The 23645-nt window shown below is 43.1% G+C and overlaps 1 protein-coding gene across 7 annotated transcripts in view; it reads left to right on the forward strand.

Moving 5' to 3' along the window:
* The window catches only part of gli2a (GLI family zinc finger 2a), a 357210-nt gene that overhangs the window by 4301 nt on the left and 329264 nt on the right, over positions 1–23645 (forward strand). For 3 of the 7 annotated variants that reach the window (XM_041200502.1, XM_041200506.1, XM_041200504.1), the window contains exon 1: positions 3933–4339. The gene's annotated coding sequence lies outside the window, so the exon portion shown is untranslated. Of the gene's footprint in view, positions 1–3476; positions 3498–3815; positions 3835–3932; positions 4340–13558; positions 13646–23645 lie in introns of those variants that run through there. The other 4 variants (XM_041200501.1, XM_041200499.1, XM_041200505.1 and 1 more) reach the window with 4 other exon arrangements.

The raw sequence follows: 23645 nt of genomic DNA on the forward strand, positions 1-23645 counted from the left end.
ACTTGCTTCTTATGCTGTTTGACAAGCCAGTAGCCCTGAGTTGTAGCTTCACCAGGTTAATAACTCAGTTTTAGGTGTGCCTGGTGCTGCTCCTGGCATGCTCTCCTGCACTCTTCATTGAACAAGTTTGATCCTCTGACTTGGTGGTAATGGTAGAGTAGGGGATATGCCGGGCCATGAGGTTATGGATTGTGGCTGAGTACAATTCTGCTGCTGCTGATGGGCCACAGTGCTTCATGGATGCCCAGTTTTGAGTTGCTAGATCTGTTCGAAATCTATCCCATTTAGCAGGGTAGTAGTGCCACAGAACATGATGGAGGGTACGCTCAATGTGAAGATGGGACTTCGTCTCCACAATGACTGTGCAGTGGTCACTCCTACCAATACCATCATGGACAGATGCATCTGTGGCAGGCAGGTTGCTGAGGTTGAGGTCAAGTGTGTTTTTCCCTCTTATTGGTTCTCTCGCCACCCGCCGCAGACCCAGTCTAGCAGCTATGTCTTTTAGGATTTGGCCAGCTCGGTCTATACTGGTGCTACCGAACCTGTTCCAGAATCTGTCCATCTCAGTCTTGAATATATTCCGTGACTCGGTCTCCATAGCTGTCTAGATAGAGAATTCCAAAGAATAAAATCCTTTTAAAATGTAAAAACTGCCTTCAGCTTAATATTGGATAATCATCAGATACCTGTAAAAAATTGACTTAGAATCATAAAATGTTCAGTGCAGATGTCTACCATTTATGTGGCCATCTAATTCCATCTGGAACTGATCTGGAACTTACTATTTCCCATGTTTTCCCCATGAACCTAATATGTTTCCTCTTCAAGAATTTATTTAATTCTAAATGTCTTAAATGCCACTATTGGTTTGTCTGATATCATAATACAGTGTGCTCAGAATGTGTGTATGCACAGCTTACAATCTTATAATCAGCCAATATGTGATATATTTACCATCAATAAATCCCACATCGTCAGCATCTTGAGAAACACCATTGATCAGAATGTAATTGGGCTAGCCACCTAAATACTGTGGTTACAAGAGCAGGTCAGAGGCTGAATAGTTTATGGTAGCTCACTTCTGACTCTCCAAAGCTTTTCCACCATCTACAAGGCACAAGTCAAGAGTGTGATGGAATACTCTCTACTTGCCTGGGTGAGTGCAGCTCCAACAAAACTCAAGAAGCTTGACACCATCCAAGACAAAGCGGCGCGCTTGATTGGCACCCGATCCACCACGTTCAAGATTCACTCCCTTCACCACTGACACACCGGGCAGCATATAACGGTATTATGGGGGGACTTCAAGATGCGCTGCAGCAACTCACTAAAGTAATTTCAACATCATTTCACAAACCCACAACCTCCACCACCTAGAAGGAAGAGGGGAGCCAGCTCATGGGAACGCCACCGTCTTCAAGCTCCGTCCCAAGTCACACATCATCCTGTCTTGCAAATGCAGGGTCACTCTTTCATCGTCGCTGGGTCAATCTGACAGAACTGTGGGAGTACATTCACCTGATGGACCATAGCAAGAATGATTCACCCAAGGCAATTAAGAATCGGCAATAAATGCTGTGTTTAAGCTTTAAAAGAAATAGTAACCGATCATAACATGTGGGCCAAGCGTTCCCTCACTGCCAGAACAGGACAACCACTTTAAATTGGTCATAGGACATTAGTCATGTCAGTACCCTTAATAACAGAACTGTTTGCAGGTCTTTTTAATTGCCTGAATATCGAATCACATGACAAGATACTGCTATCATTCAGTATGATTATAGTGTAGTTTAATGATATTCATGCATGATTGCTTTAGTTAATTTTAAACATAACATATTACTTTAATTGTGTATATGTTGAATTGTGTAACATGAATTTGAGGGGTTGGCATGTAATTAAACTACAGCTTCAATTTATTAAAAATGATTCATAGCTTATATATGATTATGAAATATTTTCATTTGAGCCATTAGTGTATGCATACTGTATAATTATATAAAGAGTCAGGATATGATTGTATTGAGATAAGATTTGATATGCTAATATACGATAATGGTTGTTTTATGATTTGAGCTCTGAGCACATGACTGTAACTTATTAGTCAGTTGGCAAGGTTCCACACTCTGGGTCGAAAAGTTATGGGTTTTCACCCCATGCTAGAACATGAGCATATACTCTACGCTGATACTTCAGTGCAGTATTATGTTGATAGGCGTTGTCCTTCAAATAAGATCCTGTCCGCAAGTTCTTCTGTTCAGGAAAGATTGAAGAGGCTTGGAATTCTTTCCTCTCGAAAAGAGACGGCTGATGCGTGAACTAATAGAGGCCTTTATAATTATGAAAGGGTTTGAGAGGGTAGACATAAAGATATTTCCACTGTGGGTAAATCCAAAACTATAGCAGCTATCAATATAAGATAAATCCAATAAGGAATGCCAGAGAGACGGATTGTTTAGGATTTGGAACTTACTACCATATGAAATAGCTGAGGCTAATAGCATATATACCTTTAAGGCAAGCAAGTTAAATATGTGGCAGTGAAAAGAATAAGGTTCTATGCATAAGGGTTAGATAAAGTAAGAGGGTTCATGTGGAGCATTAACACAGACTAAGACTTGTTGGGCCAAATGGCCTTTTTCTGTGCTGTAAATTCTAGGTAATTCTACATACTTACCTACATAATAGCAATCATTGCTGTTGAAAAAAAGCAGTTGCTACAAGAGATTTAATTTGAAAAACTCTAATTTTGAATAAATTTGATTATGATGAGGTAAATAATGTTGCAGGTTTGGGTTTTGTTGACAGTGTACTCTGAGGTATGAAAATCCACTAATTGTATCATAATTTGCAATGGGACATGTTACTGTACTGTGGCGGAAACCATTTTAACCTTGCTTATTAAATGCAAACTGGGCACCTACTGTGGTAAAGCAAACGGTTGAGGGCTGGTCAGCTGGGCACCACATTAGGTTCTTGAATCTCACTAGGTGCACCTTCTGATACCCACTCGGGCAACCCATTCTATGTGCCTCCAGATAGAAGGATGCTGGTGGATTAACCAGCAGGTAACTGGGGAGGGCGCCACTGCCATCCTTAATGCAGATTGTAGATCAGGGATCTGATTGTGTGGCCAGCAGAGGTCAGCAAAGCACAAAAAGAGGGCGATCACTTCTCAAAAAATTCAGTCAGCACTCAAAACTACTACAAGAGCTGCAAAGACACAATCCAGGTTTCACATGTAGTCGGACAATAAAAAATATCAATAAGTCGAAAATAAACAATTTTCACCCCTTCCCAATTAACAAAAACACGTGGGATAAGATAATTGTGATGATTTATTGCAATTCACCGCCAGATGTGTCGAGGCCAGAGCACAATAACACATTCCTCCTAAACAGCATGAAATACAGCGAAACATTATTTAAAATGAGACAATTGCACTGCTCGCTGCCTCAGATTACAAAATACAAGTTTACGGAAGACTTATTTCGGTCAGCATTCCAACAAAATATAAAAAGTGTGTAGGAAAGACAAAGTTAAAAAAAAATAAAACGAAAGGCAAGTTTGACATGAGGGCGCAGAGATATAGGAAAAGGGCGAGATTTTTTTTTTAAAACAAGAAAGTAGTTTGAGAAAACCTTTGCCGTATCGCGGTTCCTTGAATGTACGTCTTTGGCAACAAAGTGCTCCGAGTAACAAATGGTTGGGACTCACCAGGGGAGACTCAGATCAGAGAGAGAGAGAGAGGAGAGGGGAGGGGGACAGGCAGAAGTAATTCAGTGACTGCCTTTTTTTTTGCTCTGGAGCTCAAAGCTGTGGACTGGTGAGGTAAGGGGAGGAAGAGAGAGAGAGAGAGAGAGAGAGAGAAAAAGTTTAGTTAATTGCCCTCTCCCCTCCCTCCCTCCCTCTGCGTGCTAAGGCGAGAGGGGAAAGTTTTTTTTTGCGCGTGTATCTTGTCTGAGGAATCACGACACAGACACGCCAGCAGCGGTCCCAACTCGTCAAACTCTGCGACTGAATTCATTCCTTTTTTTAAAAAAAAATTATACACACACACACACACACACACACAGAGTCTGGCTCCTGGATCTCTTCGCTGTACTTCAGATCTTTTTGGGAGCTTTACTTTTTTTTAACGTGTGGATTTTTGTTTTTGGTTATAGCAGCACCTTTTGATGATAACGGTTCCATAAGTTTTTTTTTTGGAGTGAAAGAAAAACCTTTTATATGTTAAGTTTTTTTTTTGTTTTGACATAGTTATTTCTTCCAGTTTGAAGCCTTTCGGTCAAGCACACGGATCAGATAACCAAAACAAAATCTTCAGTACAAACAGGTAACGTTTTTGTCTTTTTCCCCCCTCCTCATGTTTTAAAGATACAATGAGTTGGTACCTGCCTGTGTTTACTGTAGTCACCATAAGGCACCTTAACTTTATACTCTTTTCAAAACTTTAGCGTTGTTGTCTGGTTGGGGTGTATGCTAAGAGGAATTGTGATTCACAACAAACTGGGACTTTAAAACAGAAGGCAGCCTCGAAAGTTTCCAAAACAGTTTTGCTGCAAAGCCCATCGCTCGTTGTTGTCCTGTTTTTTTCCCCTCTCCTTTCCCTTTCCAACTCCAGCCGCCTTTTGTCCCACTTTACCTTTTATGGAATTTCAAAAATGTTTTTTTTGCTCTTTGCAACCTGATCCCATTTTTGATGAATATTTTGTTGAGTGTCGGGCGCCAGTCTCATTAAGGAGTTAAAGGGGATCGGGGAAGTCTCTGTGTGTGTGTGTGTGTGTGTATATGTGTGTGTCCCCTCTCCCCCACTCCAGAGACTCCGGGTGTGTGTGTGTGTCCCCTCTCCCCCACTCCAGAGACTACGGGTGGATGTGTGTGTGTCCCCTCTCCCCCACTCCAGAGACTGCAGGTGGGTGTATGTGTGTCCCCTCTCCCCCACTCCAGAGACTACGGGTGGGTGTGTGTGTATCCCCTCTCCCCCACTCCAAAGACTACGGGTGGGTGTGTGTGTATCCCCTCTCCCCCACTCCAGAGACTACGGGTGGGTGTGTGTCTGTCCCCTCTCCCCTACTCCAGAGACTGCGGGTGTGTGTGTGTGTCCTCCCTCTCCCCCACTCCAGAGACTGAGGGTGCATGTGTGTGTCCTCTCCCCTACTCCAGAGACTGTGGCTATGTGTGTGTGTATATGTATGTTTGTGTGTCCACTCTCCCCCCACTCCAGAGACTGAGGGTGTGTGTGTGTGTCCTCTCCCCTACTCCAGAGACTGTGGGTATGTGTGTGTGTATATGTATGTATGTGTGTGTGTCCCCTCTCCCCCACTCCAGAGACTGAGGGTGTGTGTGTGTGTCCTCTCCCCTACTCCAGAGACTGGGTATGTGTGTGTGTATATGTATGTATGTGTGTGTGTCCCCTCTCCCCCACTCCAGAGACTGAGGGTGTGTGTGTGTGTCCTCTGCCCTACTCCACAGACTGCGGGTATGTGTGTGTGTGTGTGTATGTATGTATGTGTGTGTGTCCCCTCTCCCCCACTCCAGAGACTGAGGGTGTGTGTGTGTGTCCTCTCCCCTACTCCAGAGACTGGGTATGTGTGTGTGTATATGTATGTATGTTTGTGTGTCCCCTCTCCCCCACTCCAGAGACTGAGGGTGTGTGTGTGTGTCCTCTGCCCTACTCCACAGACTGCGGGTATGTGTGTGTGTGTGTATGTATGTATGTATGTGTGTGTGTCCGCTTTCTCCCACTCCAGAGACTGAGGGTATGTGTGTGTCCCCTCTCCCCTACTCCAGAGACTGCGGGGGTGGGGTGTGTGTGTGTGTTTTGGGGGCTGGGGGAAGAGTTGGACTGGCCAGTTTAGCAACTTTTTACTGTCATTGTCAGCCGAGCCTATGAAGAGTCTCCCCCCCCCCCCCCCCCCCCCGCCCCGGACGGCTGTTTTGCATGGGATTTGTATCTCAGGCCCTGGTAAATGTGTCATATTTCTGTCCTTTTTAAAGGGGTCCTGCGTTTGGATGTTGTTTCAGAGACCAACTTTTACAGTAATGCTCCTTCCCTCAACCCCCTCTCTTTAACTAGGGATGCAAAGTGCTTGGCAGCTGTTTTTTCTCTCTCTGTGAAGCTCTTAGGAATTCTTTTGCTATACGAGTAAAACTATTTTAATGATGCATTTTTTTTTTCCATCTTACTCTGAAATTAATTCTGTGCCTTGGCATCACTCGCAGCTCAGAAGCGCAAACCTATTTTAATTACATGTTTTCTTTAAGATTGAGCGATCCGGGTGTGTTGTTGCCTGGATTATCTCGCTCCTCCATCCTGATAATAAAATCTGGTCCCTTTTCTTCAACAATTTCAGGCCAAGTACCATCAACTTTGCTTCACTAAGATTGGAGTTGCTCTTAAAGGGACAGTGCTCCTCGGATGTAGCAAAAAGATGATGTGCGGGCATCTGTGAGATGTGACTTTTACATAAGTGAAAGCTGAGGACTCTCAAAACAATCATTGTAATTTTGCATAAAAATGTGTCGATCCATATAGGTAAATGTATGCAAGTGGTAGATTGGTAACTGCCACAGCCCTTCAGTGCTGTCTAAAATACACACAAGGCATTACTAAAATTCTTTGTGGTCCTTTGAGACCTGGTATCACATCAATTACGGAGTCACTTTAATTGTACAAACATAAGACTGCCACAGCTCTTGCTTTTAAAATACATTGGGAGGGAAGAAAACCCACCGGCTTATTTATATAAAAGCTCTTTTTTTCTTGAGAATTTTTTTTTATTCTGGGAACACTGCATTATTTAAACAATCCAACTTGTATTTCTTACTGGCATCAATTTGCACGGTTATATACCATCTTTGGTTTCCAAAGCATACTTTGTGTGTGTTTGTGCATGCAATGGACATTCTGGCTTACAAACCATACATTCCTGACTGCATTGCTCTTTTAAGGGTGAAACAGCATTTTAAAGAGTTGGATTATGACATTTATATTATGAGATTCTTTTTAAGTGAACACCCATCCTGTGGTTGACAGTGAAATAAAATATCACTGTAAATATATTAGCTTTATACACAGATACAGCCATCGGAATTCTCATGCAGTTTCTTTAGTGGTGTTAGGTCAGTTTGGAAATAGAAATGTTATAAAGTTGGATGATATGAAACACGTAAATCCAGACTAGTTGTTTACTAGTGATCAGCTGTGTTTTGTTAACAAAAAACTCAGTTTATTGGAAATTGGTTAATTAGATGGCAGTTTAGTGCTTACAATGCCATTAAGGCATCAGTGTTTTGAAAATGACCTTTGATACCAATGTTTACTCTTGTTTACAATTTGTGGTGTGTTTTTAGAAACAGTTTATGGTGTATCTGAAACAATTTGCGTGACTGATGCTTCTTAGTGCCACAGAAGCATTTTAAATAATGGCAGTTTCAACATGTGGAATCATTGGTTTAATTATCTTGCAGGCCCGTTAGAGCTCAAGTTTTTTTTTTCAATAATGCATACGTAGTGCTTGGCAAGTCCCCCAGAAATAGTCATCTAGTTACCTCTCTTGCTAGATCTGCAGTGGAGTTTTGTAGTTTAAGTGTGCAGTTGCTTTGGAAAATTTTCCCCCAGAGAAGACTACTGCAGAGTTTGAGCTGAGCTTTCACACTGGCATGCTTGCATACCTGCACGATGTATACCCAAGTATCCTTATACTCATTCCATAGCAAGTAAAGTTAGTGAATGATACAGTGATAAGGTAGGACAGCAAATGTGACCTGTGTTGATTGTGATTTTGAAACAACATAACTTGATTCTGGAGTGAAAATATGGAGCAGTTAGTGCTGTAGCTTTCTAAAATACCATTTGCATTAACTTACTAAGATTGCAGGAAGACTGCACATTCCATACTATACCATTTTTGTGTGTCACATATCACTTGATTCTGCACTTACAACAGAATCGGTACCAGTTTAGGGAGGGATATGAGCACACAGAGCAGAAGATGACAAACCAAAGAGACCCCACACATACTTATTTCCATGAAAGCACTGCACACCTGTACGTATTACATTGGTGCAGACTTGCGCTGTGCCTGGTGGGTTGGCATTCTACTGGTCGCTCATCTGCTGCAATTATTCTGGCACTGACGTATCATGCTGGAGATGCAAAAATAGCTTGTATTGCAGTGCTATTTTCAAGGTGAACGTAAGCTGTCAGTGCATGTGACACACAAAAATGGTGTAGTATGGAATGTGCAGTCTTCCTGCAATCTTAGTAAGTTAATGCAAATGGTATTTTAGAAAGCTACAGCACTAACTGCTCTATGTTTTCACACCAGTTAGTGTCTTATCAATATGTTGAGACATTTCAGTGGATTTCAGTTTCAGAAGTAGCCTTCTGTGAAATCTGTGTCAAAATTTGCCATGTAAATCCCAGCGACAGGCTGTGTATCTGCCAACACAGTGAAAACTCCCACACATATTTTGTTTTCACTTTTTAGGTTTTTTAATTCTGCTTAAATTTGTTGTGGTGGACAGATGTTCTGACACTAGCACTGGCAATGTGGTAGCTGACACTAGCACTGGCGATGTGGTAGCTGACACTGGCATGAGTGATGTGGTAGCTGACACTGGCACGAGCGATGTGGCGGCTGACACTGGCACGAGTGATGTGGTAGCTGACACTGGCACGGGCGATGTGGCGGCTGACACTGGCACGAGTGATGTGGTAGCTGACACTGGCATGGGCGATGTGGCGGCTGGCACTGGCGTGGTTGATGTGGCGGCTTACACTGGCATGGGCGATGTGGCAGCTGACACTGACACTGGCATGGGCGATGTGGCAGCTGACACTGGCATGGGCGATGTGGCAGCTGACACTGGCACAGGCGATGTGGCAGCTGACACTGGCACAGGCGATGTGGCAGCTGACACTGGCACAGGCGATGTGGCAGCTGACACTGGCACGGGCGATGTGGCGGCTGACACTGGCACGGTTGACGTGGCGGCTGACACTGGCATAGGCGATGTGGCAGCTGACACTGGCATGGTTGACGTGGCGGCTGACACTGGCATGGGTGATGTGGCAGCTGACACTGGCACGGGCGATGCGGTAGCTGACACTGGCACAGGCGATGTGTCGGCTGACACTGGCACAGGCGATGTGGCGGCTGGCACTAGCACGGGCGATGCTGAAATGACCATGAGTGATTTCGTAACTGGCACTTCAAATGACTATGTTGCATACCACAACTATTTGCCATACTTGCTGAAGTAACTTGAAGGATAATTTAGCAAATGACAGTGCCCCTTAACACTAGCTTCGGAATATTTTCATCACAGTCATTATGTGCTTATGTGACATTATCCACATAACATTGAAAATTGAACAAAAGTGTCAATCTGGAATGTTTTTGATATGAACACTTCTTTCTGGCTTTAGACATTGTTAAATACTTAACCAATTATTTTTGAAGCTAAAGAGTGAACCCTGTCCTACCTGCTCTTTCAATGAGCTAAACATAATTAAGTATTTTGAATTTTTATCTCTGATTATAAATTATGCGAAGGGTTTGTTTTTATTGCTCGGTAAACTCTCTCTTAATTTTTATATATAACATAATCAAATTGATTTTCAATTCATTACTTTTACATGGAAAGGAACATTGATGAAATATATTCCCCATTAAGGGAAAGTGCACCAACTAAACTAATGGAATTATTGAGCGCTTAAATAGACAGTTTGTGGATAGTGCCAGATATTGCTGACATGTTTGTGTGAACATTCCTGTTTTAATAAGCAGTGGTGTGATGCCCCTTTAATACCATTAGACAAACCCCCACCCAACTTATTGCTCACCTGTTCTAAAACTTCCTTTTTCATTCTTTTCAATCCCAGCACCTCTGATGCTCAAAACCTCAAAATTGCCCTAGTCAAAGTCACTGACAACATCTTCTGTGACTATGATCATGCCACCAACTCCTTCCTTATTTTCCATAACCCTTCCACACCATTCACCCCTATTCTTTGAAGAAGAGTCATATGGACTCGAAATGTTAACTCTGTTTCTCTCTCCACAGATGCTGTCAGACCTGCTGAGCTTTTCCAGCATTTTCTGTTTTTATTTCACTCCTATTTCTACTGCCTGCTCTTAGATAACCATCCTCACTTGGTTCCAGTTCTACCAGTCCAACCGTAATCAGCACGTTCCCAACAGCGGCTTTAGTCCCCATTCCAGCGAGGTCACCGTCAGAGTATCTCGAGGCATGGCCTCCCCCTGTCCCTATTCGGTGCTGCCCCCTGTTACATTACCAGTGGTTTTGGGGTGGATTTCCATATGTATCTTCATGACCTCCTAGATTGAAGCCTCATTCTTGACCCCACAGCTATCTCACATTTCTGAGACTGCTTGTCTAATGTCAAGTTATGGATTAGACAGATTCCTGTTCAATTAAACTAGGGAAAGCCATTATATTTAGCTCTTACCAAAATATCCTTACATATATCCCTTCCCAGTTGTTCACTCAGGCTGAACTAAGCCTGAGCTGAATTTCAAAATCTCAGATCCTATCATGTTGTGCGGGGAAGTTTGGGTGGGTGGGTGGGTGGTGGTTGGGGGGGGGGGCGGGTGGGGGGTTGGGGGTTGCATGGGGTGATGTTGAAAGGTAACTAACTAGGCTGCTGAGAATAACCAAGTAGGAGGTAGAAAGCAAGGGGCAATTTTGCTTCCTTCCGCCTTTGCAACACCGCAAAAATATTTTTCTCCCATCTCAAGATTTAATTTTTCCAAACCCCTCGTTGCCAGCTCCCATCATACACAAACTTGAAATTGTCCAAATCTCTGTTACTCCTACAACCTGTCTTATGTGCAGCCCTACTCATCCCATTTCTACCCCCCCCCCGCCCCATTTCCAATGATTGGAATAGATTTCCTTTCTCCCACAACGAAATTCCAGACCTTGATGCCAAACACCCCCATGGCTTCACCTTTGTAACCTCCTTCAGCCTTACAGCTGAGGACTTCACTCCTCCAACTAGCCACATGTGCATTCCCATCCCCCGCTCCTCCATCACTGGCAGACTCTCAGGCTGTCAGCTTTACTGCCAGGAACCCCTGCCCCCCACCACCTTCCCCCAATCCTTGCTTCCCTTACGACTTCATTTCCCACTGTTAACAAACCTTCTCAAAACCTCTCTTTATCTGGCCATGTGTTTGATTCCCTGCCCTAACTTTTGTACTACAGCTTGGCATCTGCTGTCTCCTGTGGGAAGCAGCGAGAGATTTTTATGAAGTGAAAGGTGCAATAAAAATGCAAGTTGTTGTTGTTGGGAGGCTGTATAGTTTTTGTTGTTTGGTAGGCATCCTGGGAGCATTTGTATGATAAGGATAGTTTCTCAGACACTCAATTGATTGTCCGGTGTCCTGATCCAGATTTCACGGTAATATAAGCAGCGAAGGCTTAGAGATTATCTAGCCTGTGCCTGAACTGATTTTAAAAAAAGTCAACTTGCGAGAAACATACTGAATATATTAATATTTGCAACACTAAATATAATGTAATGCTAACAATTCACTTTCCAAATAATTAAACTGGTTCTCCCATTGTGTGCATGAGGAGGAATCTGTTAACGTACACTGAAAATGTTCATTAACTTTGTGCGGGGGGTGATGGAGGGGGGTTTGCATGAAGTAGTGTTGGAAGGTAGCTAACTAGGCTGCTGAGTAAAACAAAGTAGGAGGTAGAAAGCAAAGGGCAATTTTAATTTTTATTACCGCAATTATTTTTGATTTTGTTGTGAAACCGCCAATGGTTTGTGTGACTGTAGCTTCATCGAAAGTTGTTCAGCATGAGGGCCTGATCGCTGTGATTTGCATAAGAAGAAAGATTTAGTGCAGTTGCTATTGTGTTCAATGAAGAGTTCCAGCAGTCAGGCCAGAGGGAATGAAAAGGCTGCAAAGAAATGATGGGCTATTCAGGTTTTTTCACAGTCTAAAGCTGTGGTCATCTGCCTCTGAAATCCACGATCAGGATGTCACTTTCATCTTCAAGAACACCATTATGTTGCTTTTCTCACACATTCATTTTTGTCAGGGATTATTGATCAGATATTCTTTTTCTTCACTCCTGTGGAAACCTGTTGTCTTGCGCCTGAAAGTTTAAATGGGACAAAACCACAGAAATTTAATCTCAGTCTCCTTCGTACAATAGTGCCGAAATCATTCTCAGCATATTGGGCTAAACCGCTATTAAGTTAAACTATCGCTGAGTTAAGGCTGTCTGCATTCTTGGGAGGCAGAGGGGAATCCTAAAGTACAAAGTGTCGCCTTTTGCCAGTGTTTTTGAAAATGAGTCATGAGAGATGCGTTGTACATGAGTTCACTTCTTTATAAGAATGTTTCTCTCAAATCTGCTTTTCTGTTTAATGCATTGTAGTGGACAAACTCTTATTTCGAATAAAGCTTTAGTACTTTGAATGCAGGTGATCTGACAAGTGTGCCTTCTCAATCCCTGTTGTTGTGTATAATTAATGTAAAGCCATTGTCTTGCTAAATTTGGATTCTTTCCCCTCCTCCCCCACCCTCCTCTCCAGCTGAAAGAGCAAGCAGATATGTGGCCTGCCCCATTTCCTTTGCCCATGTCACTGTTGAGCTGGACACTAAGAGGTGTGTCTGGTCGAGAGTGAACCTCCCTGGCTGAGATCCAGAACTCCGAATAGGATTGGAATTCCTCTCATGGTTGCGTGTAAGGACATCAGAAAGGAATGTGTTGGCACTTTCACTAGAAATAGAGAGGGAATCTTCACAAATAAGCTTACAGTATCTTATTCTAATGTGTGTGCGAATCTGTGTCCCAGCATCCCTGTGTGATTGTAATCTATTTAGCCGTCAGAGAAGCCGGAATTGAATTGTTGTGAAGCAACCTGCAATACATTGTTGATAGTAAAGGGCTTTGGAACATCCTGAGGTTGTGAAAGGCACTATATAAATGCAAGTTCTTTTTAGTCAAAAGTTCTGTGCAGACAACTCCATTCTACGGCTGCGTTTTGTTCATGTGAGCATTTGTGCCTTCTGTCTTGTTTTCAGTAAAATTGCAGGACAAAAATTCACTGCACAGCAGGCGACCAAAAGCATGTTATCCAGTGTGGCTTTACCACGCTATTGTTTGTGATGTGCTTACAAACAGCCGCCATGTGTCCTTATTATTGACAGTTCTCTCAACAAGTACTACATGAAAGAGCATCAGTTTTAAGGATCCAGATAACCCTCTACATAGGTCCATCAACACAGTTCTTTGTACACAGGACAATGCTATAAAGTCAGGCATGTCTTTGAGTCCCTGCTGTGGAGAGCTGTTCGGATGCTGAAGTACACTTATGCTAACTTGAATTGATTTAACTTAAATGGTTGCTGGCAACCATGAATGGCAATGATTTCCTGCATGTAAGTAAATGACGCCCCAGTCAAAATGAAAGAACAGAGAGCTTGGAGTATTCATTTAAATAAATACATGTATTTAAAATACACTTCATTTACTGCAACCCCTTTTTGCTTTCTGTCAGGCAGGATTCTCTTATCGCCTGGATGGCTCACTGGATAACTGTGGTGCCTATAGTGGGACTGAGCCATACAAGTCTGTCAGGATCCAGGTTGATGATCTATGCTGATTCAGTCGATGTAACAGTATGCATTCCTTGGCTTCTGCTGGGCTAGGAAGCTCAAATATTCAGTCAGGGTTTCACTTTTGTGACCAATATTCAGTGATAATGGTTGAGGGCTAAATGCAGGAAGGCTTGTGTGGAAAGATGATCGCAATGGAGGCATAGATAGCCAATTAGCGAAATGTGGTTTGGAATATAGGAAGGCTATTGTATAATAAAAGGAAATGGGGAGCTCTTCCTGGTGTCAAGGCCAATATTTATCCTACAACCAGTACCGCCAAACAAATCATTTGTTGTTATTATTACATTGCTGTTTGTGGGATCTTGCTGCAGGCAAGTTGGCTGCCATGGTTCCCTCCTTGCAACAGTGACCTCAAAAGGACTTAATCGGTTGGAAAGCACTTTGGGGGTGTCCGGCGCTCATGAAAGATGCTATTTAAACGCGAGTTTTGTCTTTCTTAAAATATCATCTGATAGTATAGTATTCAAAAGGGAATTGGATTGCCATCTGAAAAGACAGAATGTGCAAGGTTACGGGGTTAAGGCAGGGGAGTGGGACTAGATAGAATGTTCTTTCAGAGAGCCAGGGCAGACTCAATGGGCCAAATGGCCTCTTTCTACACAGTAAAGATTCTGTGAATAGTTACAAAGGTTGTTACCAAGATGTAGAGTAAAGCCTAGCAGTTACACCTCAGACCATGTAGAAAATAGTTTACAAATTCTTGGACCTGATTACAGTCTGAATTCCTTCAACTTTTGCCCTTAGCTTTCTCCTTAGCTGAACAGGAAGAATTCTTGTGCGATTTTGATTCAGTACAGGTGCACAGGTCGTGCTCGAGGACTGGAGCCCCGGGTCTATGTTTTGTGATTTTTTTTTTTGGTTGTGGGATCTCTGCTGATCTGCCCAGGAGTTTTTTTTTTTCCGTAACTAATTCACAAAGTGGTCTTTCCAAGCTTTGCTCACCATTTGCAGATGTTTCCTTGGAAGGGGAAGGATTGGGAAATCCTTGGCAGCTTGCGGTCATTTCAAAGGCAAGATCCGAGGACAAGATTTTCCCTCGGATGATATTAATTTTCCAAAGACCCTCTGATTATTCAAAGCTTGCAATTGCTTTGTATTTTCAGCATCCGTAGTGAATTTAAGATGGTGCAGAAATGGTGCTTGGGGGCTGGGGGCTGGGGGAAGGGAATGGTCATGTTAGTTTCAGTCTCCCCCTTGTCCTGAAGACACCTGCGGCAGCGTGGACCCACCACATTGACCATTCCACGTCTCTGATCCTGGAAAGTGGGTGTCAGCGATCTGTTAGATCATGGGGGAGGGTATAGCTGAAATCTGTTCGATTGTAGGGCAAATAAGGCTGAAGTAAAGATTAGATTGTAGGGGATATTTCAGCAGACATATATTAGATTGTAGGGGGCATTACAGCGAATATATATTAGTTTGTAGGTGGTATGACAGCTGATACGTGCTAGATTGTAGGGGGCATTACAGCGGACATGTTAGATTGTAGGGGCATTACAGCAGAAAGTTTTAGATTGTGGGGGTATTACAACGGACACGTGTTTGATTGTAGGGGTATGAAAGCGGAAACATGTTAGGTTGTGGGGGCATTACAGGGAATACATGTTAAGTTGTAAGGGACATTACAGCAGGTACATGTTAGGTATTGGGGTTATGACAGCAGACACGTGTTGGATTGTAGGGGGCGTTACAGCTGAGACGTGTTGGATTGTAGGGGGCATTACAGCTGAGACGCGTTGGATTGTAGGGGGCATTACAGCTGAGACGCGTTGGATTGTAGGGGGCATTACAGTGGACACGTGTTAGATTGTAGCGGGTATTTCAGCTGACACGTTAGGTTGCAGGGGGCATTACAGTGGAGACGTGTTAGATTGTAGGGGGCATTACTGCTGAGATGTGTTGGATTGTAGGGGGCATTACAGCTGAGACGTGTTGGATTGTAGGCGGCATTACAGCTGAGACGCGTTGGATTGTAGGGGGCATTACAGCTGAGACGCGTTGGATTGTAGGGGGCATTACAGCTGAGACGCGTTGGATTGTAGGGGGCGTTACAGCTGAGACTTGTTAGATTGTAGGGGGCGTTACAGCTGACACTTGTTAGATTGTAGGGGGCATTACAGCTGACACGTGTTTGATTGTAGGGGGCGTTACAGCTGACACGTGTTTGATTGTAGGGGGCATTACAGTGGACACGTGTTAGATTGTAGCGGGTATTTCAGCTGACACATGTTAGGTTGCAGGGGGCATTACAGTGGAGACGTGTCAGATTGTAGGGGGCATTACAGCTGAGATGTGTTGGATTGTAGGGGGCATTACAGCTGAGACGTGTTGGATTGTAGGGGGCATTACAGCTGAGACGCGTTGGATTGTAGGGGGCATTACAGCTGAGACGCGTTGGATTGTAGGGGGCATTACAGCTGAGACGCGTTGGATTGTAGGGGGCATTACAGCTGAGACGCGTTGGATTGCAGGGGGCATTACAGCTGAGACGCGTTGGATTGTAGGGGGCATTACAGCTGAGACGCGTTGGATTGTAGGGGCATTACAGCTGAGATGCGTTGGATTGTAGGGGACATTACAGCTGAGACGCGTTGGATTGTAGGGGGCATTACAGCTGAGACGTGTTGGATTGTAGGGGGCATTACAGCTGAGACGTGTTGGATTGTAGGGGGCATTACAGCTGAGACCTGTTGGATTGTAGGGGGCATTACAGCTGAGACGTGTTGGATTGTAGGGGGCATTACAGCTGAGACGTGTTAAATTGTAGGGGGCATTACAGCTGAAATGTGTTAGATTGTAAGGGCAGTATTACAGTGGACATTTGTTAGATTGTAAGGGGTTATTACAGCTATGTTGTGTTAGAATGTAAGGGGGTACTACGGTTGAAATCTACTGATGTAGTGAATGATAGCTGAAATTTGTTAGATTGTAGGTGATTACAACTGAAATATGTTACATTTAGTGGATTACAGCTGAAATCTGTTAGGTTGTCGGAAAATTGCAACTGAATTCTGTTAGATTCTAGGGAGCGTTATATAAGAAATTCATTAGTTTGAAGCAGGCACTACAGCTCCTATATATAGCTGTCCTTTGAAATGCTGCCAAGTGATTTTTTAGGTCATCCTGCAAGGCCTCAGTTTAACGTCTTATCTGAAAGACAGCACTTGCAACACTGTAGTACTCCCTCACTACTGCACTGGTGTATCAGCTCAAGTGCTTAAGGTGGGATATGAGGACACAACTTTATGATTTAGGAGGTAAAGTTGAATAAATGTTTCAAAGAGAATTTTACAACTTGCTGGTGTTTTGAATTGATTGCATTATTACCAGGGTTATTCTTTTAAATAATTTCAGCTATTTTAAAATGCCTAGGCATGCAAGAGTGAGGAAAAGATCTCCATGACATTTATTCTGTCGGGCTGTTATGTTGTATCTTTCATTTCTAAAGCAGCATTTGCCCCCACCGCAGTCTTGTTTCCCCTGGCTTGGGGTTCAATTTGTGTTTTGTCTTTCTCTTCAGCTTATCTGAAGTTTCTATGGCAGATAATTGTCTAGACACAAGTGAATTGAACACGTATACATCTGATGTTTCAGTTCAGAAGTAGATGATTCAATGAATTGATGAGCCTGTTGCATTCCAACAGGGGCTGTGTTTTATCTACAGGCAGTAAATTCCATACTACGCATGAGTTTGCTGTTGTGTGCTCCAATTTAGTTTGTGCGTTGTTTTCACCCAAAATGTTACAGAGCAAAAAATAGGGCTTGAATGAATAATAATGATCTTATCAGGCCAGCTTCGAGAACAAGATGTTTATCTTGGTATTTATTCTTTATAATGAGCTCACTGCTGAGATTGTCCTGAATAATTAAAGTAATTGTAACAAGTTTCGATACTGCTAAATGGATTGTGCTGTCAGTAATGGCTGTAGGTGTTGTTGCGGGTTTCTGCAAGCATTTTCTCACTCGGCTTTATAAAAACGTTTCAATGCTCTCTCCACCGCTTCAATTTTTCTTCCCTTGTATCCTGCAGTGTAACAATATGGCTTCTGCTTCTTCATCCCTTTAGCCATTCTTTGTGTGTTAGCTCAGTCACCAATGTTCCATTAAGGAAGGCATCATTACCAGTCAAAATCCTCCCCCAACTCGATAACCACAAATGTGCCCTTTCCAACAGAGGTCACTGGAAAATGAGATCAGAATCACCAACTGCTTTATTAATTCTTTGCCTTACCCAAGGGCAGCATCGAGCTAAGAAGAGCCATCTCAGTACTGACCATAATAATAAAAGCAAAATACTGCGGCTGCTGGAGATCTGAAATAAAAACAGAAAGCGCTGGAAAAACTCAGCATCTATGGAGAGAGAAACAGAGCTAACGTTTTGAGTCCAGTATGACTTTTCTTTGGAACCCTGATGATAGCACTGACCATTGCGGTTAGCACACCCCAGCCACCCCCACTGCCACTGCCCCGCCACCCCAAATTGCAGTGCTGTTCTAAGTTTTTAATATGTATATATATTTTCCCTTTGTTCTAAACATGTGCTGTGGAACCATGACTGTTCTGTAAGTGGTCACGTTCACTGTTAGGGGAGAGGAAATGGAGGCACAGAGAGAGGGGGGGAGAGAGAGAGCGAGCAAGGGAGATTCTTCTTCATGTTTGGCGAAGGCACTTTCTCCTGATGCCTTTTTTTCCCAGTTCGGTAGTCGCTCACCTCTCCTTGACAGCTCCCCAGAAGACTCTGGCTGAGAATCTGTAAGGTACCCACCTCCTGATCATACCCTCCATCAAAATAAATTCTGTGTAATCCATGGAGTACATTGATCTTCTGAGGGATGGCTCAGCTGATTGGAAGATGGGGGAGAATTTCATTTACAGATCAGTTCTGCAGTGTATTCCTGACTGCAGGAATTCCTGTACGATCAGTGAGTTTAGTCACGGGAAATCTCAGGCTCCTGTTGACTTTCGGTTCTGTGCAATAATTTGTCAGTGCACTTTCCTCTTAATTGATGGATTATTATAACGCAACGAAGTTGTATTAAACCTGAGCTTGGTTTAGAATACATTTTAAATATTGTGTACACCTTTGGTCTTTGGTTAGAAAAGGGATATAGAGACACCAGGGAAGGTGCAAAATAGATTGACAAGGATGATACCGGAACTGAGAGATTCTAACAATCAGGAAAGCCTGAACTGGCTGGGGTTCTTTTTCTCCAGAAAAGATAAGAATGAGGGTTGAACTTATAGATGTCTTAAAGATGATGACAGGGCGTAATGGAGTAGATGTAGAGAAGATGTTTCCACTTGGGGGTTCTCACTCCATTTTGTAAGGTATTCTCACTTCCCTAGCTTCTCCCCCTTATTGTCATCAGGTGTCAGCTGTGGCTCTCAGTGGTAACACTCCTGCCTCTAAATCTGAAGGTTGTTGATTGAACTGTAGACAGTTGAGCATAAAATGTAATTTTGGCACACCACTGCAATACTAAGGAAAAGCTGCATTGTTGGTGGTACTGTCAGTTGGATGAGATAATAACTTGAGGCCCTGTCTGTACAGTTTTGGAGCAGGAGAGTTCTCCTTGCTGTCCTGGCCAATATTTATCCCTCAACCGACAAATCTTGAAACAGATTATCGTATTGCCATTTGTGCGACCTTGCTGTGTGGAAATTGGCTGCCACTTTTCTTACATTTACAACAGGCTCCATATTTCAAAAGTACTTCACTGACTGTAAAGTGCTTTGGGACATCCTGAGGTTGTGAAAGATGCTGTATAAATGCAAGTCTTTCTATGCGTCAGCTGCCAGCTGTGAATCTCGGCAGGCATTCCTTTCAAGGGACAGTTTCTTGGAGATGCATGAGGAGATTGACTTGGCCTATGTTCCTTTCTCTCTCACAATTCCCTTTCCTCTTCCCCACTCCCCCGCAGGTCCCCCAGTTGGCCTGGCTCAGTTCGGGAGCTCATTACGCAGCAATGGCCCACATCCTCTCTACTTCACGGAGCAGCCTTGCTGTAAGTGCTTTCTTTTTAGGCAACAATCACAGATAGCTGAGTTAAGAAGTTTCTAACTGATGCAGGGCAGGCTGTGCGCCAGAACAAATTCCTGGAACACAGGCTTGAGTTTCCTATGTGCTAGCAGGTGACATGACTATTTTTCTTTCCTTGTTTGTTTAATGTCACAGGCTGCAAGATTGCAGGTCGTGATACAGAAAAATGTGATGTGAGAAAAAGATGTTTTTCTTAACACAGATTGACTACCCGTGACAGTTGGATCAAATTGAAAACAGAGTACAGTATAAATATTTGTGGAATAAAATGCAGCCAGACCTCAGGCTCCATCGTGACAGACTGGAGGATGAACTACATATGTGTGGCCAGAGAACACAACAAGCTAGCATGTGTTTCTCAGTGCTCTTCACCCCACCCCCCCACCCCCCCCCCCAAAAAAAAAACAGCCACCGACACACACGGAGCGGAGGATTGCCATTCATCTTTTTTTTTGGGTGAGCAGCCTGGAAATTTCTAAAATGTCAAAACTGACACCAAAAGTCTGCTCGCCTTCAAACTGAAACCTTTGTTTTTTTTTCATTCGCGGGTCTCGTGACATGAGCATGGTTATCCAAGTCACTAAGGTTTTCAAGGAACTTTCCTCATCGGACACTTCTCAAGCTAGGAGATCACCCCTCCCCCACGCTTCTTTGATCTCCCAATCAGCCCCACCCCCATTAGTGACAAAAAAATGTAACTGTATTGAAGCTGGGGGGGAAAAAAAGGTGCATAGAAAACCCATGATATCTGGTTAGTTGATAATGGGCTTATTCTCCAAATTATAAAAATTTAATTCCGATGCATACTTTTTCCCCTCCCTGTTTTGTCCCAATTCACTGTACCCAGCCGCCCGATCGCAATTGTCAAAAGGCAGGATTCAAGGACCATTAGGACCCTAAATAAACTGTTGGTTATCTTATTGGGTTCAGGCTTTTTTCAGAACTTAAATTAGAATCAACTGTTACTTTGACGACTTTCCTAAGAGAAGAGTTGGAGTGGAGTGGTTTTGGTTTGTTAACATTCTCCTTCTTGTTGCAATCCTTCGTACACACAACTTTTTCATTAGTTTCAAAGACGCTGCTTTTAGGCCGTGGGCTGATGTAATCCGAGCCTGCTGTGATGCATCACTATTCCTTCTTTAACTGCTGTAATTGGCAGCTCACTAAAGTCATTGTTCTTGGACTTTATACAGTTCGACAGATCACATCCATAAAACAGTGGTAACTTTCCCCTTCCTGCTCTCCAGAGTGGAGTCTTATGTTGTGGAAACATCTGTTAGACATTCAGGGAGCTCGAGGAGCTCTCACACAGGATATTGCTGTTATTTATAGGAGGTGCAGTTGGTTCCAAAGACCACCTTCTGCCTGCCGTTCACAAACTTCTCTCCTTTCTCATGGCAGGCAACAAAACCTGGGCTTCAGCCTTTTTCTATGCTCACTGAACCAGAAAGAATACGCTTAACCCGTCTACTGGTCAAAAATGATTAGAACTCTGCAACAGAGTAAGAAGGGGCTGGGGTGATGTCCCATTGTATCAGGCACCCAACTGGGCCAACAGAATGTGTGCCCCTTCCCCCACTCTCTTTCTCGTTTTCTCTCTCTCTCTCTCTCTCTGCTCTGCTCTGTGACCTGGCTTGGATTTCACTAGGGATCAACTATGGGATTAAGGATAACTACCGTTGAATGTTTTTAAGTAAAATGGATTTTTATTTCAACATAAAGAAAATTAAATTGTGGTTTACCGGAAGGGGAAAAAATGAGCAGATTTTTCAAAATCTAATTATCCTTACTTTTTATTTAGAAGGAACAAATAGTACTTGAAGGATCTTAATCTAAGTAACCATGGGGAAGCAACAGCTAAAGGAGTGGGGGAGAGGGAATGATGAGGGGTATCTTTTGAAGATGGTGGGATTGGTGTAGGGGTGCAGTTTGTGGCAGGTTGATTGATTTGTCGATGGTTGCTGAAGGTCTCTGTTCATTTCTTCAAGGTGTTCTTCTCAGTGGGTAATATTGACTGTTTTTTTTTTTCAAGAGGCCACTGTCTTTACTGATGAATCTTTGGCAAAAGCTCTCATTTTGTGTTTGCCAAACACTTTGAGGAAATGATGAAGGTTAATTTGAATGCACCAGTGCATTGTAATAAAGAACATTTTGTGTACATGGAATCAGTTGGAACAAAAAGGAGGCATGGCTGTTCCATTATTTTCATTCTAACACGAGACAGTGACAATAAGATTCCTGGGTTTGGGAATTGGAGTAAAAGCCAGAATTTGGAGTAGAACTGTGATATTCTGAGTTTCTGATCCATGTGAAATCTGGGCTCAAGTATCAGTTGAGCAAATGAGTCTGCTGCCCATTCTATCTCCCCCTTCTATGTTCTGACACCGTTTTGGGGATGTATGTGGGTAAGATGCTAGTTCTGAACTGCCACTGGAATTCCTCCCGTTATGCTTTCCTTAGTTCCAGTGGAATTCTTGCCAGTGTAAGTTCCAATGCCAATTTAGTAAACATCTCAGGACCATATGAGAGAATGAGGATGGCCATTTGCTCCCTTAACAGTTTTAACAGTCTGCCATTTATTCTCTTTCTGGCTCTCAACCTCTGCTCATGGTAGGGCTGGCACCTCTGCTGCACCTGTACAGATATTTGCCCGCCCCAACTATTTAAATTACCCCATTTTTTTTTTTTAAATTCGCCCTTTTGCAACAAAATGTTGATATTTGTGATGCGACTTTAATCTCTGAAGCAGTTAAAGGAAATGGAAACAGGGCATGTTGGAAATGCTCGGCAGGTCAGTCAGCATCTGAAAAGAAAAGTTGATGCTTCAGATGTAACAATTGAAAGCTAAAAGATCAGTGAAGTGAACCTTAACTCCTTTACAAGGCAAGTTATCAGATTGGCACATAGCAGAGAACACACTAGTGAGAATATATTGGCTTCTCATCCATGCTGTAGCTATAGTGTAAATGCAACCTACATCAGAAATTGGAGCCCAAACTGGCCCATGAGCAAAGGGAAGTGAAATACCCTGGTAAAGGTTATCTTACTGCTTTACTTGGGGGCAGTTTAAGCCTCTAGATTTGATTTAAACCAGGCAAGTTTCCCACCAATGTTAAATTTATAATGTGAAGTTCTGGACGCTCTGATAGTCTCATGTTGAAGTTATAGTTGGAGGACCCATGCAATGTTTCGAGGTTATAATGGGGTTGAATCCTAAACTGCACCAACATTAAACCTGTAGCATGAATGTATATTTTTTGAATGCTTTCACTGGTTGTGGGCACCCCTGAAAAGATCAGCATTTAACTTGGAGATGGAATTTCTATGCGCTTGCTGACCTTCTAGGCGGCAGAGCTTTTGGTTTGGCGAGGTGCTGTCGAAGAAGCCTTGGGAATTTGTTATGCTGCATCCTTGTACATGTTACGCACTGCAGCCGCATCATATCAGTGCAGGTGGCGGAGGGAATGCTTTGTCCTGGATAGTGTTGACCTTCTTGAGTATTGTTGGAGCTGAACTCATCCTGGCAAATGAAGAGTATTCCATCACGTTCCTGACTTGTGCCTTGTAGATGGTGGACAGGCTTTAGGAGTCAGGAGGTGAGTTACTTCCTGCAGCATTCCCATTCTCTGACTTGCTCTTTGTCACAGTATTTATGTGGCTGTTCAAATTAAGTTTCTGGTCAATGGTGAAATTCTTGGAATTGCATTAATGATTTGTGCCTCCATGAAGTCGATTAGGAGAAGAAGGAAGGGAAGATATTTGTATTCATTCTTGGGATAAGGATATTGCTAACAGTGTCAGCATTTGTTGCCCTCCCTTAAGTTGCCCTGAGAAGGAAGCTGAGTGATCTTCTTGAGCACTGTGTTAGGTAGATAAGAGAAAATGATTTTTTTAAATGAAAGCATCAAAAATAAAAGGACAGCCAC

Source organism: Carcharodon carcharias, chromosome 12 (assembly GCF_017639515.1).
Source record: "Carcharodon carcharias isolate sCarCar2 chromosome 12, sCarCar2.pri, whole genome shotgun sequence".
Classification (NCBI taxonomy): domain Eukaryota; kingdom Metazoa; phylum Chordata; class Chondrichthyes; order Lamniformes; family Lamnidae; genus Carcharodon; species Carcharodon carcharias.